At 39.3% G+C, this 13747-nt stretch overlaps 1 protein-coding gene and 1 pseudogene across 1 annotated transcript in view; one reads left to right on the top strand and one right to left on the bottom strand.

Moving 5' to 3' along the window:
- The window catches only part of LOC134211817 (centromere/kinetochore protein zw10), a 71154-nt gene that overhangs the window by 3772 nt on the left and 53635 nt on the right, over positions 1 to 13747 (top strand). The window lies entirely within an intron of this gene.
- LOC134209598 (centromere/kinetochore protein zw10-like) lies at positions 4582 to 6172 on the bottom strand (annotated as a pseudogene).

Genomic DNA, 13747 nt, shown 5'->3' with positions numbered 1-13747 from the left:
AGAAGTTACGTATTGCTATTAAAGGATTTAACAATTCATTGATAGCGTTATTTCTTCTGATAAATTGGTTGTGGTCGCGTTTAGACTCTATTTTAATTTTGCGTTAACATAATACGGGAAGCACGAAAACTATTGAATCATCATTAATATTGCAGCAAATCTCGTTCTCCCGAGATGATATGACTTGTAATTAAACAAACAATAAACCAAAGTTTGCATCTAGCGATAGTCGGCAACGCTCAGGATGGAGATTCGTTTGGCTTCTACCACCGGAGGTGTAAGGACCCATAAGTAAGTTGCATCTAGCTTATCATGTCAAACAGAAACAGAGAAAATTGCTAAAATTTAGGAGGATTTTAAATGGCAAATGCAATCGTTCGCATCGGAGAAAAAGTCAAAATTTGAATCACTTAATGGATACCCTAAGGTTTTAATCAATATCAGTTATTTAAATTGAATATAATTGGATTTCTAGCATTATGATACTATTACTCGTTGACTACCAGTTTTGTTTTGAATCGTATTGAAGGCAATTTCAATCAAAAGGACGATTTTGTAATAGTTAATTTTCACCACTCGGAAGATAGTGGTAGATTGGACCAAGATTTTTAGTACAGGTTATCCGACTTCGCAGTAGATGGGAATAACTAGCGCGGGGAAAATACATTTTCGCAAAACGTAAACAAACGAGCTAAATTCATACAAAATCCAAATGGCTGAGTAGGATATTCATGTGGATAACCTGTATAAAAAAATCTTGATTGACACCCTGGGCCAGTATGGACACCTTATAAAATATGAAGAAAATTATCTATTTGTGATTATATGCCATTGTAACCTATTTTATGGATCATCCAACAAATATTACCCAATTGTTCATCTTCCCGAATCATTGACTTTAATCTTTCTTTAAGAGGTCTTTTCATATTAATTCCATGGTGAATAGAAGAAGATTGATTACGTAACGCAAAAATATGCCACTTTCAGCCGACCCATACATGTATGTCGAACTTTTGTATGAACATATAATTGTTTTTATATGGATCCTCACACTTATTGAAAACCCTTCCCAATCGTTCCCCTTCAAGATTGCATAATCTATGTACCTTATTCATCCATTGGCATCGCCAATCCTTCCAATGGTTGTACTGATTGCCAACGAGATTGCAAATCTATACAAAAATCCTTTTTTATTGTACTTAGACTTTTTATATATATAGTCCTTCCGATTTTGGCAACACGACGATTTTAATGTTCAAATGGGATCAAGAAAACGGAAAAAATTCAAAAAATTTAATTTTTTTGTTTGCATGATTGGCTAAATACTTGGAATATGTCACAAGCATTGGAGGTGTTTAAATGATGCACGTGCATCATAATTGACATTTTTATTATATATTCATAACTCGGAGATTGAGTTTAACAAAATTGAAACAAACTTAAGAATGGTAAACAAACGATATTGTAATTAAAAAGCCAACTTCTGTAATAAAATTTAATAATAAAATTTGAAATTAAATTAGCGTCGCCAGTCCTTATAAAAAATTATGGTGTTAAAAAGCTTTCATTATTGTAGTCCATTTATAGTGCTGAATTCAATCTAACATCCTCTCAAATTTGAGTCCACCAAAATGCTTGTTTTACTATAATTCACTATATAAATCTTTATAGCGATCCGACGGATGTACTAAAAATGTGCTACAAATTTCGAATTTTATATAATGGATTTGATGAGGCAAACTTTCCTGTGGTCGTGATTAAGAGTAAAGTTCGCACAATTTCGTCGACATGGAAAAATGACCGCAAAACATTTCTCCATTATAGTAACGAAAACGTTCGCGCTATCAAGTGTGCATCAATGTATTGTCAGGCGTTAACTACACTGACCACTTAAAACCAAATCCTTTTTAATGAGGTCTCCTAGCACTCAACCCAGGAATATTTCAAATGGGGATGTTGATCCATGGAGACAATGACCACCACAGCGAGTGACAGTGTGGCTGGAAGCTGATACCATTTGCGACATGCTCCTCTGACACTCGACAGCAGTCAACACGAACAAGGTGCTCGCTGGCATCATCGCACTCCCCTCCATGCATTACTTAAAATTTTAACAGATGAAGAATCCTACATCAGCTGAGGAAGCTACAGTTCAATAATGTTGAAGCGAAGTACGCTTAAGAGAAGACACACATCACCAGAAACTTAATCATTGGCGACAAATCAAGATGGTTGAAGAATTCGTACTGGCTCACTGACCTGATACCAGAGACAAATTACAGACGCAACTGAGGAAATCAGTACGTAGCTTTGATTTTTAAAATACCCGATTGAAGAGTTCGCTGCGTCAAACAGACTCCCCATAAACGGTGGTGGTAGTCCTCTGACATGAGATCTGGACACGCTTGTGGAGACCAAGCGCACTCTGGATAAAATGATTCTTTACAACGATCCGACAGGCACAAGAAGGCGAGGTGAGCGATCAAGTTCGGATCGATCAGGTGGAAGACGATTTACGGACCCTCCGTAGACTGGTGCCTGGTGACGTAAGGTCAGGATTGGAGACGATTGTTTACCGACAAGCCACTCCTGACTAGCGATAACACAATATATAAAACCACCACATAAATAATAAACCACAGTTACGACACTGTCTCATTAAAGTAGCTGAATTACACTGGATCTTATGGAGTTCAGCGAGGTACCAATTTGATATTTACATCACATACAGAACACTGAAAACAGGCATTAAAAGTGTGAATGAGGAGCATTGATCGTGCAATCTAGCATCCATAGCCAATGAGTAAACTGCTTAGATAGATTCCAAACAACGAGTAGGCACGTTGCTGTGATAAACAGGGAAACGCTAACAAGGCAACCGTGGTGAGGTATCCATGGAGCAGATTTTGCCAATTTCGCTTGTTCATTACAATGAAAACAAACAAATACCATGCGTTCTACTTTATCGCCTTTCTTCGCGTGACAGATAGTCGAGGAAAGTCAACGCCCATTCAGTGTTAGAGATCAGATTCTAGAGATCATCATTGTTGTGTTACCAATGATTCGCTTCTTCTCAATAGGGCTTCTTTGCGAGCGTTGAAGATCCTAAACGGTAAATCATCGAACGTCCAATTAGATGGTTTTGCAACTTCTAAGCATCGTTGGTGCACCTGGGTTATGTAGATTAACCTGATTTTTTCTCATGATCTGATTTTTTTCGCCTGCTCAAAGCTTTACGTATAGTTACCAAACCTCCATTACTGTTGACTGTTAGAGTGCTGAATTCAAAAGTATCTATTATGCACATTGATAATACGTAGTGTTCTGATATTAATGCTAAACCAATTTGGTCAATTTTAAACAAGGGGCCGTACATATTACGAAAGAATTTCATGAGGGAGGGGGTCAGATAATATCTTTATTACTTCCATATAATAAAAACGCATTTATGAAAAATCTTACATAGAATGAGGTCTCAGAAAATTGTTACGTAATAAGTGTACGACCCCAATAAGACTCCTTTGAAATATTTTTTGCTTATTCTTCAGAGAATGCCAAAAGACGATGATAAATGATAAAATTACGTTTCTCGTGATACTAGAAACAGTGCTTGAGCAACGACGATGTTAGAATTGTAATGACTTGGGGCAGACTGTTTTGAGCATGAGTTGATAGTATAAAGCGTAGTTCGGTCTCGAACACCAACCGTAGTAACATTTTTGAAAATCCTGGAACACCAAGCAAAGCCAAAGTCTTTGCTGGAACCAGTATTTATAGCGATTTAGAAAATCGAATGCTAATCACCTGCAATTAAACTTACTGGAGCTTGCTTGTTTCAATAGAAATTGTTTGCAATGAGCGGCGATACAAGTGGTTTCATTATTTAGTGAAAGTGCCCATATTCGAACGGAGCCCATAATACGCATATGAACCTTAATGAATTTACTTTTGGTTTTGTTTATCCTATTACAATTATTAAAAGTTTCAGCTCTAAAAAGTAATAAAAAATTTGAGGTTGTTGCCAAAATCGGAAATGTTGCACAAAACGGTGACAAATCGGGGTAGACAAAAACGGGTTGCCAAATCGGATGGGATCTATATGCTCCATGGTATATATATGTGACATGAACTTTATAGGATTTATAATTCCGCAACGATAACACGAAAATAATACGATATGAAAGCTCAAGTTCGATGAGTTTGAGGTTATGCTTTTTACTATGTGTCCACCACCTATAGATTGCCCCAACAGGTGAACAAATTTAAAACTGTTGGTTGTAAAAATCAAGGAAACTGTCACAAATGCATGCAGAGCACTGTAAATAACAGAATTAGCTATGGGATGACCAATAATGAGGAGTCATCTTCGTGTAAAGTATAGCTTATTTTATGGAGGTGAACTTAAATATTAACCATTGAAGACATTCTAACTTTTTTGTCAAATTTATGCGCTAAGAAAATAAAACAATGGCTTTACGTTATAAATAAGTTGTTTATGAGTTGATTATAGAGTTCGCTGATTGAAAGTAGAAAATGATTGAATTAATAAAAGAATATTGGGGTGTTCAATCTGCCGGGTGTTCATAATGCCCTTGTCCCTAGGTAGTCCTTCCCGATTAAATTTCTGTACGTTGATATCATTTCATTTCCAAATCTTTTTAATGACTGCAAGAGTAATGATCGTTGATTTTGCAGCTGATTGAATGTTTTAGTGCCCTGGTCGCGGAGTGCATTCGATAAGCATAAATGAATTATTGCCGCTCAGTTTGCTGGCATTTTTCTGTAGCAAAAGATAAGTACATACAATTATTGTGGTATAACGCAGTTTGTTGGGTATTTTCAGCAGAGCTTTCATGGTTTTGTTCAACTTCAATGCAGTAGCGTTGCAGGATCGTTGCTATAGTTTTCATCAACCGCTCTGAAAGCTCCTTCTCCTGAGGAAACTTCGAAAGAATTTTGCAGCACTTTGTTCGATCGTACTTTTCGAACCATGCAACTCGAGAACATAGCTGATCCGTTAGAAAATGAGTTCACGCCCTCGACCAGTACCATATCATGTAGATCCTTTTCATTATATCAGAGCGGTAGAACAATGTTTGTGCAGAACTTTTTTGAAAGAGAAGCTCTACTCTTACTAGCGTACTATCGAGAATGGTGTCATTTTCGTGATCAAGGAATAGCATTTCTGTGAACTTATTAAATTCCTGGACTGACTGTACTATGCTGGATTGATTCATTTCATCTATTGTATCGGGTATATCATTTTGTAGACAATTTCAATCAGAAACTTCAGAGTGAGCCTTTGATGTGCTTTAATGATGGAGAAAATGCATTGCCGATCAGAAATGAGAATGTTCATATGTCCCAAACAAAAAAGTCTCCATCATGTCGTTGAATATGATCTGTAGTTCGGTCTCAGTTCATCAATGAATTTTAGCTGATACGATAATTGAACTTGACAAAGTCTCCATCATCGTCTGCAAGTAGAGAGACCGGTCGGGATGATTGGTTCAAAACATTATCCATCAGAAATTGCATTATCTTTTGAATATTGTAATTGGTATAACCAATGCAACAATTACTTGGTAGTTGATCTTCGTTCTTTTTTATCTTAATAGTGATGTCTTTGGTGTTTTGAAATGGTTTCTCGTTAAACTGTATAAGCGATTCAAACTTTTTGTTCAATTGGAGAGTATTTGATATTCTTCGATACCTCAATCGGATGCTTTGGTAAGAATCCAACTTGGGAAACACAGGATCGCTTCCATCGTTCAACAGTAGCTTGATTTTATCCAAAATTGTAATTTCTGATAATCATCGCCGCTTCTGGAATCATTTCGAATAAGCTGTGGATTGTCTGCCAAGTAAGAAGTCTCATCCCAATAGCTTCACCAAGTTCTTCTCTTTAGCTGAATATGCTCCTGAGCCTTGAAAGTTGCCACGTGGATCTGATTTACCATTAAACTATTTTGTTTATCTCTTCCTCTAACATTTTCCATTTTCTAATCGCCATATTGTCGTAACAGTTGGGAAGAAAATCGATATAATAACTCGAAACGATCTCCTTTACTTTGTCTTGGTAGTCTTTGATTCTGACATTATTCGACCAATTTGCCGGTCTAAATCTTGCTTAAGAATCTCCACTTTCCATACTTTCGTCCAGTTCGGCCATTCGTGTATATCTGAGGAAACAAAGAATATTACGGTATTGGAGATGTCTAAAATGTCAGGAGTGCTAATTTGTTAATAACTTTTTCAAAGTTACTCATTTATAATTCGTAATTTGATGACATGGAACGCAAAGTATCATAGATGCAAAGTATTTGCATAACAGATCATTTATACATGGTGGAAGGCAGATAGTGAAATTGAAAAAAAACAGTGGGTAATGTCTGTGACATAACCGCGAAGTGGACGTAGGACTTGACTTGACCATGCCTTTGAAGATGTAATATCCAAATCTCTCACATCACCTAATTTGTATAAAAATCAGATAACAGCCCAAACAGTATTATAACAATTTTCATGAGCATATAGGAAAAATATCTCAAAAAAAAAAGCTCTCAATCGATTTTTCATCTATAGTGGATTTTTTGTGATTTATTTCATTATATGTCACAGTTGGTTTTTTTTTTTAATTTCGTTTATTTAAGGCTCACTCGCCGCATCCAGCTTTACAGAGCCGATATCAATTAATACTACTACTAGTACCAGAACCTTCCCATTTTATTACCCAAAATTTTTCTTCACTTTCTCTACACAATCTGTTCCGCGTTGAGGAAACACTGATCCGTACAAGTCTTTTTCGCATCTTTCTCTAATCCTCTTTGAACGCCGGCGTTTGTTCGTTACCTCGTGTACTCGGATGATGAATAGAATGTTGTTTCTGATGTCTCCACCTGTCATCGTTTTGTGGTTGTTCTTCTGCTACGGGTTTATTCATAGTTGCAGGCGATGATGGCTTTGAATGTTGTTTATTGGGAAGTCGATCGATTGAAAATCTCGTCATTTGAGGTAATTGGTGAGCGTCACTGTAATTGTGATGTTTGCTTTGACAAGTTTTTTTTGCAATGTCTGATGACACCGGCGACATATTTTGGCTGATTACAGTATGTTACCATCGTATTGTGTTTTCGATGTTATGCGTATGACGGAATGTGTTGAAGTAAATTCATTCCAGCACTAACAACACCATTCGAAACTCGAAAGTATATGCTTCCATGCTTCGTTCCGGATAGAAATAACCTCACCATACTTGAGCATGGACTCAAGGCACTGTGACTTATCGTTGTAGGTAGATCGTGGATTCTAACGACCACCGCCTCACTATCAACGTAAACCGGAATTTTGTATTCCTTCTTCTTTACACACAATTACTCGCTGTCCATTGTGCTCGGATTGATAGCGCAAAGCGACTTCTTTATTTGTCAATCCTATAAGAGCACAATTACGGGTGTTATGAAGCTGAATGCTTTAACATGCTCGTAATTAATCTCATTTGATCTTCTAAAATGTTTAACCTTCCAACATCGGGAGAATAGGCAGCACACTGAAATCGATCTACCAGTGAGATTCCCGCGCACTGTCCATTGAATTGGTAATCAAACAAACGTTAGCAAGAGAGTAGCAACGAGAACGCGTCCGCGCGATGGCAAAATAAAACTGGAACACAGTCTTGGAATTATGAAAAATCTTGAATTAGACCTATTTAAGATCGCTTAAATTTATTCTTCGATACTGTCTAATATATAGCATGTGTGACAAAGAATCAGAAGAATAAATTTGCTGTTAGCCTTTAAATGTTGGTTCAGAAATTGCTATTCTATAAACATTTTATCTTAGAGATTTTAGAATTTTAGAACTCTTAGTAAGTCTATCAATGGCTCAGAAAACGTATGCTTTGAAAATAAACATTTTCTAGTCCATCTGTTGGTCATGTTGCAGGATTTAAAACTAATGTTGGGTGTCGGTGAGGCGAAAACCAAAGCTGTCTCATGGTAGTGGGCCGACGTGTTGTTTCTCCAGATGTAACCAGCGATACGAACTGCCGACCGATGAACCGACCAATTGCAGATTATCATTATCTTTCTTGGCCTATGAGAGGCCAGAAATTAACTTTTCATGGACAACTGGTTGACAAGAGTTTCTTGTTCAAAACACACACACGGTTTCTTCAAAAGCATCAATTCTTTCTCTTGCTTCTTCAGCCTGTCTCTGATCGATACTGATGCCGGGTCGGCTGGCTCGACTCTGCTGCTGTTGCCTGTATCTGCTCGGCATTGCTGCGTCAGGTCTGTGGGGTTGACTGCTTCTGGAACTTCTTCTACTGCTGTACTGATGGCTAATGCTTCTGCTGATGTTGGCCTCGACCAGGATTGAATCCCAAGAGAAAGAGTAGTCTCTCACTTATCATCTCATACATACATATACGATAATATAGCGAGAAACTTTTTCGAAGCGTCATGATAGAGAACTGATTGGGAGGGCTATCTCATGTTAAATTTCTTTTGAAAGTCAAATGCGGGAAGCATGTCTGATGATGCATTTTAACTTGTTCTACAGCAGCGTGCAGTAACCAACACGAAAGGACAAAGCGAGAATCACTATTTTTTGTTGCTGCCTATCCGATTCTTGTTTTTTCCACTTGTATACAAGTTTGATAAATTTGTTATCATGGCTTGTATGATTCGGAACAGTTTTTGCCTCTCTTTCGTTGTTCGTTACATTGAGAGGATTTCTTCAAACCAGTCTGACTCTGCTGGGCCGAAAAGTGGATAGTATGGACGATGCTGCCTTGCTAAAAGGTCTCGGCCCAACACTGATGCTCTTCATTGATGCTGGTTCAGTTTCCTCGACTCTGCTGTGCTGCCGGTCCTCGGCATTGCTGCGTCGGGTCTGTAGTGAATGGGCTGCTTGGAACATTTTCTGCAGCTGTACTGGCATGCTTTTGTGATGGTGGCCTCCGCGCTGCCGGGCGAAAAACGATGATGCGGACGATGCTTTTGAAAAGTTACGAGTGCTCGAATAAATGCTGCTGTGGCTTTGCTTGTCCGGATTAGAATGAAAGAAAAATATCCTGTTGGAAGTTCTGAACAGAATGAGAAGGAAAATTGCGCACCCTTTATGGCTTATTTTGGTGCAGTTGCAGCTTATCTGCTAGTGTCTGCACCCATCAGAATCAAGCGAACAAATGACGGAGGAACAAGCGGCACCATATTTATAGGTTTCAGTGCAGTCAATGTTTTGCTTAAACAGTTTTAGGCCTATTGAAACAAGTTCTCGGGTCATACAAGTATGAATGAAAGGCATACTTAAGATCTGTTGATTAAGGGGTTTTCCAAGAGATCCGTTCACTGGGACAAACGCCATTATATTCAAAATCTTTCACACAGCGTAACGCGGTCGATTTAGAAATATTGAAATGACACGGTATAGTGAAGAGAGGCGTAAGTCCTACGTAAAAAAAGCGGAATTTCGACATTGGGCTGAAGGCTGGTTTACAGTTCGAAAACATGTCACGTGATTTGGTCCCCACGTATTTTCAAAAATGATTTTGAATTTGGGACTTGGGAAAATGGGGAAAATCAATGGTTTTAAGTCTCGGAACGCAATGGCCGATTGGCCAATTTTCACAGTATAAAATTAGGAAGGATTCGCATCGTATGCAACCTGTTAAAGAAATGAATAAAGCTAATAAAAAAGTGTGTCTTACATTTTTTGTACACACACATACATACATACATACAGGGCGCGAAATGGTGAGTTGAGTCTGCAAAGGAGCGACTACACAGCCTCTGGTCCTCACAAGTTCCAATACTCCAGCTTCTGATGACAATCGACCGCCACAGCAGAGTGTTGTATTAGCTGGTAGTGCAGCCTACATCAGCTAGAGTGAGGTGCGACCAAAGGACCATCGTCCCTAACCCCTAACAGTTAAGCTACCCGCCGAGGGGATGAGCCAGGGGGTGAAATAATGAGCTAGGCCTCTAACGGAGCCTGTGGGGTACCAGGGCACCCTCCACAGTAGTCCTCACGCGTCATGCTGGGCTCTGGTGTGGTGGACTCTGAAACATGCTTGAATCATACTTGCACTTGATCCTCGCTCTCGATATTCGCGTTAAGCATCGATGCAAATAAAGACTTGAGACTTCAACTTGGAAGAGTGGTGACCAACGTAGCGAAGACCGTTAGTAATTCATAGGGATTATCTTCATGCGGTGTTCATCGGTCGGAGACCGTGAATCGCAGTGAAGCAAAGAAGTCGTTTGAAGACTGATCGTACACTGATCAACGTTCTATGTATTTCGAGCTTTTATCTATTTTAGACTGTAGATATGGGATTGCATATTTAGCTTTGCGTTCTGATCGTTGTTAGTAAGTGTAATTGACTTTTGATGAGAGAAGATGCATAGCACACTCTTTTCCGAGCAACTCGTGAGACCAAAATGGAAAAACAAGTCAATTCTTCAATTAGTGGTAGTAGACAAATAATGCAAGAGGTGGGTTGTTCAGGGTCTGCCTTGGAGGCCAGAGGCAAAGTCGGCAGCTCGCGCAGCGCCAGCGTGGGTCACTTCTCCTCGGCTACGCGTAGAGTTTATGGACGGCCCACGGCTTGGGGCGATGAACCGCAAACGCGATGGATTTTCGACCTTCGAGGTGGGACGGAACAGCTGGACGCCATCATCGACTTTGCGTCATCGAGAGCAATCAGTAAGGACCGCAAGAGGAGCTTTGAAACTTCGAAAGTCGATGTGACGCCAAGCTGGAAGGGCGGTCGGGACGGCCAAGTCTAAACCCGAAATCTGTGAGTCGAGGTCTACCCAGACTGAGGCCCAAGAATTCGCGGACTCGGGAAGTCCAATCGACCGAGGCGTGCCAGCAGAAGACTGGTGCCAAAGTCTACCCAGACTGAGGCTCAAGATTCGCGGGCACGTTGGAGACAGTCTCCAGGGATGAGCTCCTGGGGCTGCCCAAAAGCGGAGGGTTACTACCCCGAACAAGGGTAGTGGGGCTGGGAAGCTGAACCCCGGCCAGGTACTAAAACTGGGGAGGAAGGACCTGAAAGGTCCCCACCCAGGAAAGACGGTGGTAAGAGGTACGACAGGCTGAGAGCCGCAGCCGCCCGACGGAATAGAGGGGATGATCCCGGACCCTGGTCAAGAACAAGAGGAAACCGAAGACGTCAAGGGCCGAAAAGAAGGCCCAGGCGAATGAGGGTAGCGAAGTCAGGGAGGGCGCCAATCGCTCCAGGGGCGATGCTCTAGTCATCAAGACGGACGAGGCTAAGTACTCGGACGTCTTGAAGGCGATGAGGAGAGACGTCAAGCTGGTGAACTCTACGCCGATGTACGTCGAATAAGACGCACCGGACAGGCGAGATGATCGTGAAGGGGCGTCTCGAAAGGCGCCGCCCAAGAAGTTGGCGGAGGAGTCCTAGGCGAGACGGTCAAGGTGAGGCACCACGACGGAGGTGAACCTAAGGGTTAAAGACCTGGACGAGATCACCGAAGTCGGAAAGTCTTACGGCACTGGGACAGTGTGAAGTGAGAAGTGGTGAAGAGGGCGGGGAAGGTTCTTTAGATAATGATTAATTATTTTAGAGCGTCTTAGGAAATGTGTACAAGGTTGAAAGACTATTATTCTTCCATTTATTTACTTAATCTTTATAGACAAAGATATGTATTTCGCCTCTTGGAAACTTCATAGTGTTATCACGGTTTGTTAGTCGATAACAAACACTGAAGAAGTTTCAAGTAAGAAACGAAATACGTATCTGCTGTTGATCTAAAAAGTAAGTAAAATGGAAGAATAATAGTCTTAATTGTTCTTAGATAGTTGAGACCCTCCTCTTTGGAAAGGTGGCTCCCATACAATGATTGCATAACTGAGAACTAATCAGACGATAAATCATGAGAAACAAATATCGAGCCTGCTAGTTATCAAATGAAGACCTAAATTGCCGCGCTGCGATGCTTTCAAAGAACGTAGTAAGAGACGATCAGAATACGCTGATTTGTTTGCTTTTCTGAATTATCCTGCCGAAAATAATTGATCAAGACTGGCAAAGAGCAACTCAGCAGTTACAACTTATGAATTGCTCAGTATGTTATGTATGTCTACTTAAATTTCACTTTGTCCAGCTCAACAAGACAATGGTTTTACACTTTAAGTTTATCGAAAATATTGTTTTTCGTCCAAAGTTCAAACCAAGGTTTTTTATTTCTGCATTTTCACAAATACCTGTTTTACCGGTATTTCGGTATTGACTCCATCAATACCGAATACCGGTATTTGTCAAAAATGGTCAATAATGACCAACAATATCACTCATATAAATCATCAGTACGAACCACTTCCAGTCGACTTAAAACTGACTCACACAAACACAGTTTACTCTTGTAGTTGACTGGTAGTCAGTCAATCCGTAGCTGTCAGAATAGATGGTTACATATCTGATTTATTTTATAAGTTCATATGGTAGGTATTTTATTCAAAATTGTAGCATTAATATGAACATTATTCAAAAATACAAGAAGCAGGTATATGAACCCTTGATGGAGCAATGTTTTACAGTCTGAAGCGTTGGAGATAAAAATTTACGGGTTCCAATGAATCAGATACAGTGGTTGGCTTCCTACCCGCCGCTGCCGTACCCAGACGCTAACGTAGGGAAATGGTAAAATGACACCTGCATACTTTACAGTTCCTCTAATCTGAAATCAATTTTCCGGTCTAGAAATTTCATACAAACATACTTTGGCTCTTCATGCATCAGTTCATGGTCTCCAGGACAATATTTTGATAGAATTTGATTTATGATGAAAAGCGAATAGTCCATCTTCCATCCAAACAGTTGGGTGCGGGTAAGATCTGACACATGAGGGTAAAACCGACACATCAAGTCTTTATGGAATTGAACATCATAACAATTTAAATGAAGCAACATAATAGAAAATGTTAACGACATTCATTTCAATTTTTTATGAAATTAATGTTTAGGGATCATTCATAAACGATGGTTGAACAAAATTTTATATATTTAAATCATCACCACATATCATACTTATTTAGTTTCGAGTGAGTGAAAATATATAGAGTATAAGAATGTTAGTAAAAATTTACTAACTACGTAAATATTGACCTATTTTTAAATTTCACTTATTTTAAAAAGTTGTTTATAATGGATTTAAAATAAATGCGTATGGTATATACAAGAAATGAAAATGACCAGTTCCGTGACAAGCTACATGTTTACAAGAGGTAATGGATCAGAAAGAACAAACACTAGAGAACGGGTTGAATATATCTTAGAGCAAATAAGTAATAGTTCTTCTTGAGCGTATTGGTATCCGACCCGCAGGCTTTCCTTGATTACCAATATTACCCATCTAGACCTATTGTCACACCCATGATGATGTGGTATGTAATCGATCTATGATTATGTTATACCTCGGCGCCTTGTTTTCCAATACATGAATGATATTATGAATGATAGTCTAATAAAAACAGAGATATTTCGTGATTCGATGGCAGGTGTCGAATTCATTCCCAACAGTATAATAATGATGAGATAATGTGATGTTTATAATTAGAAAAGTCAATCATTTTCCACAACATACAAAATGATGCTCAATTATGGATCAGAGATGAATTAAATACTGAAAACTAATAATTTTTCTCGAAAAGCTTATACACCGATGCCAAAATGTTACTAACTTATCTCCTCAATGGTGATCAATGCTAATTG

Source organism: Armigeres subalbatus, chromosome 2, assembly GCF_024139115.2.
Source record: "Armigeres subalbatus isolate Guangzhou_Male chromosome 2, GZ_Asu_2, whole genome shotgun sequence".
Classification (NCBI taxonomy): domain Eukaryota; kingdom Metazoa; phylum Arthropoda; class Insecta; order Diptera; family Culicidae; genus Armigeres; species Armigeres subalbatus.
The sequence above is the reverse complement of the archived record's forward strand: the minus strand, read 5'-3'. Positions and strand labels throughout refer to the sequence as shown.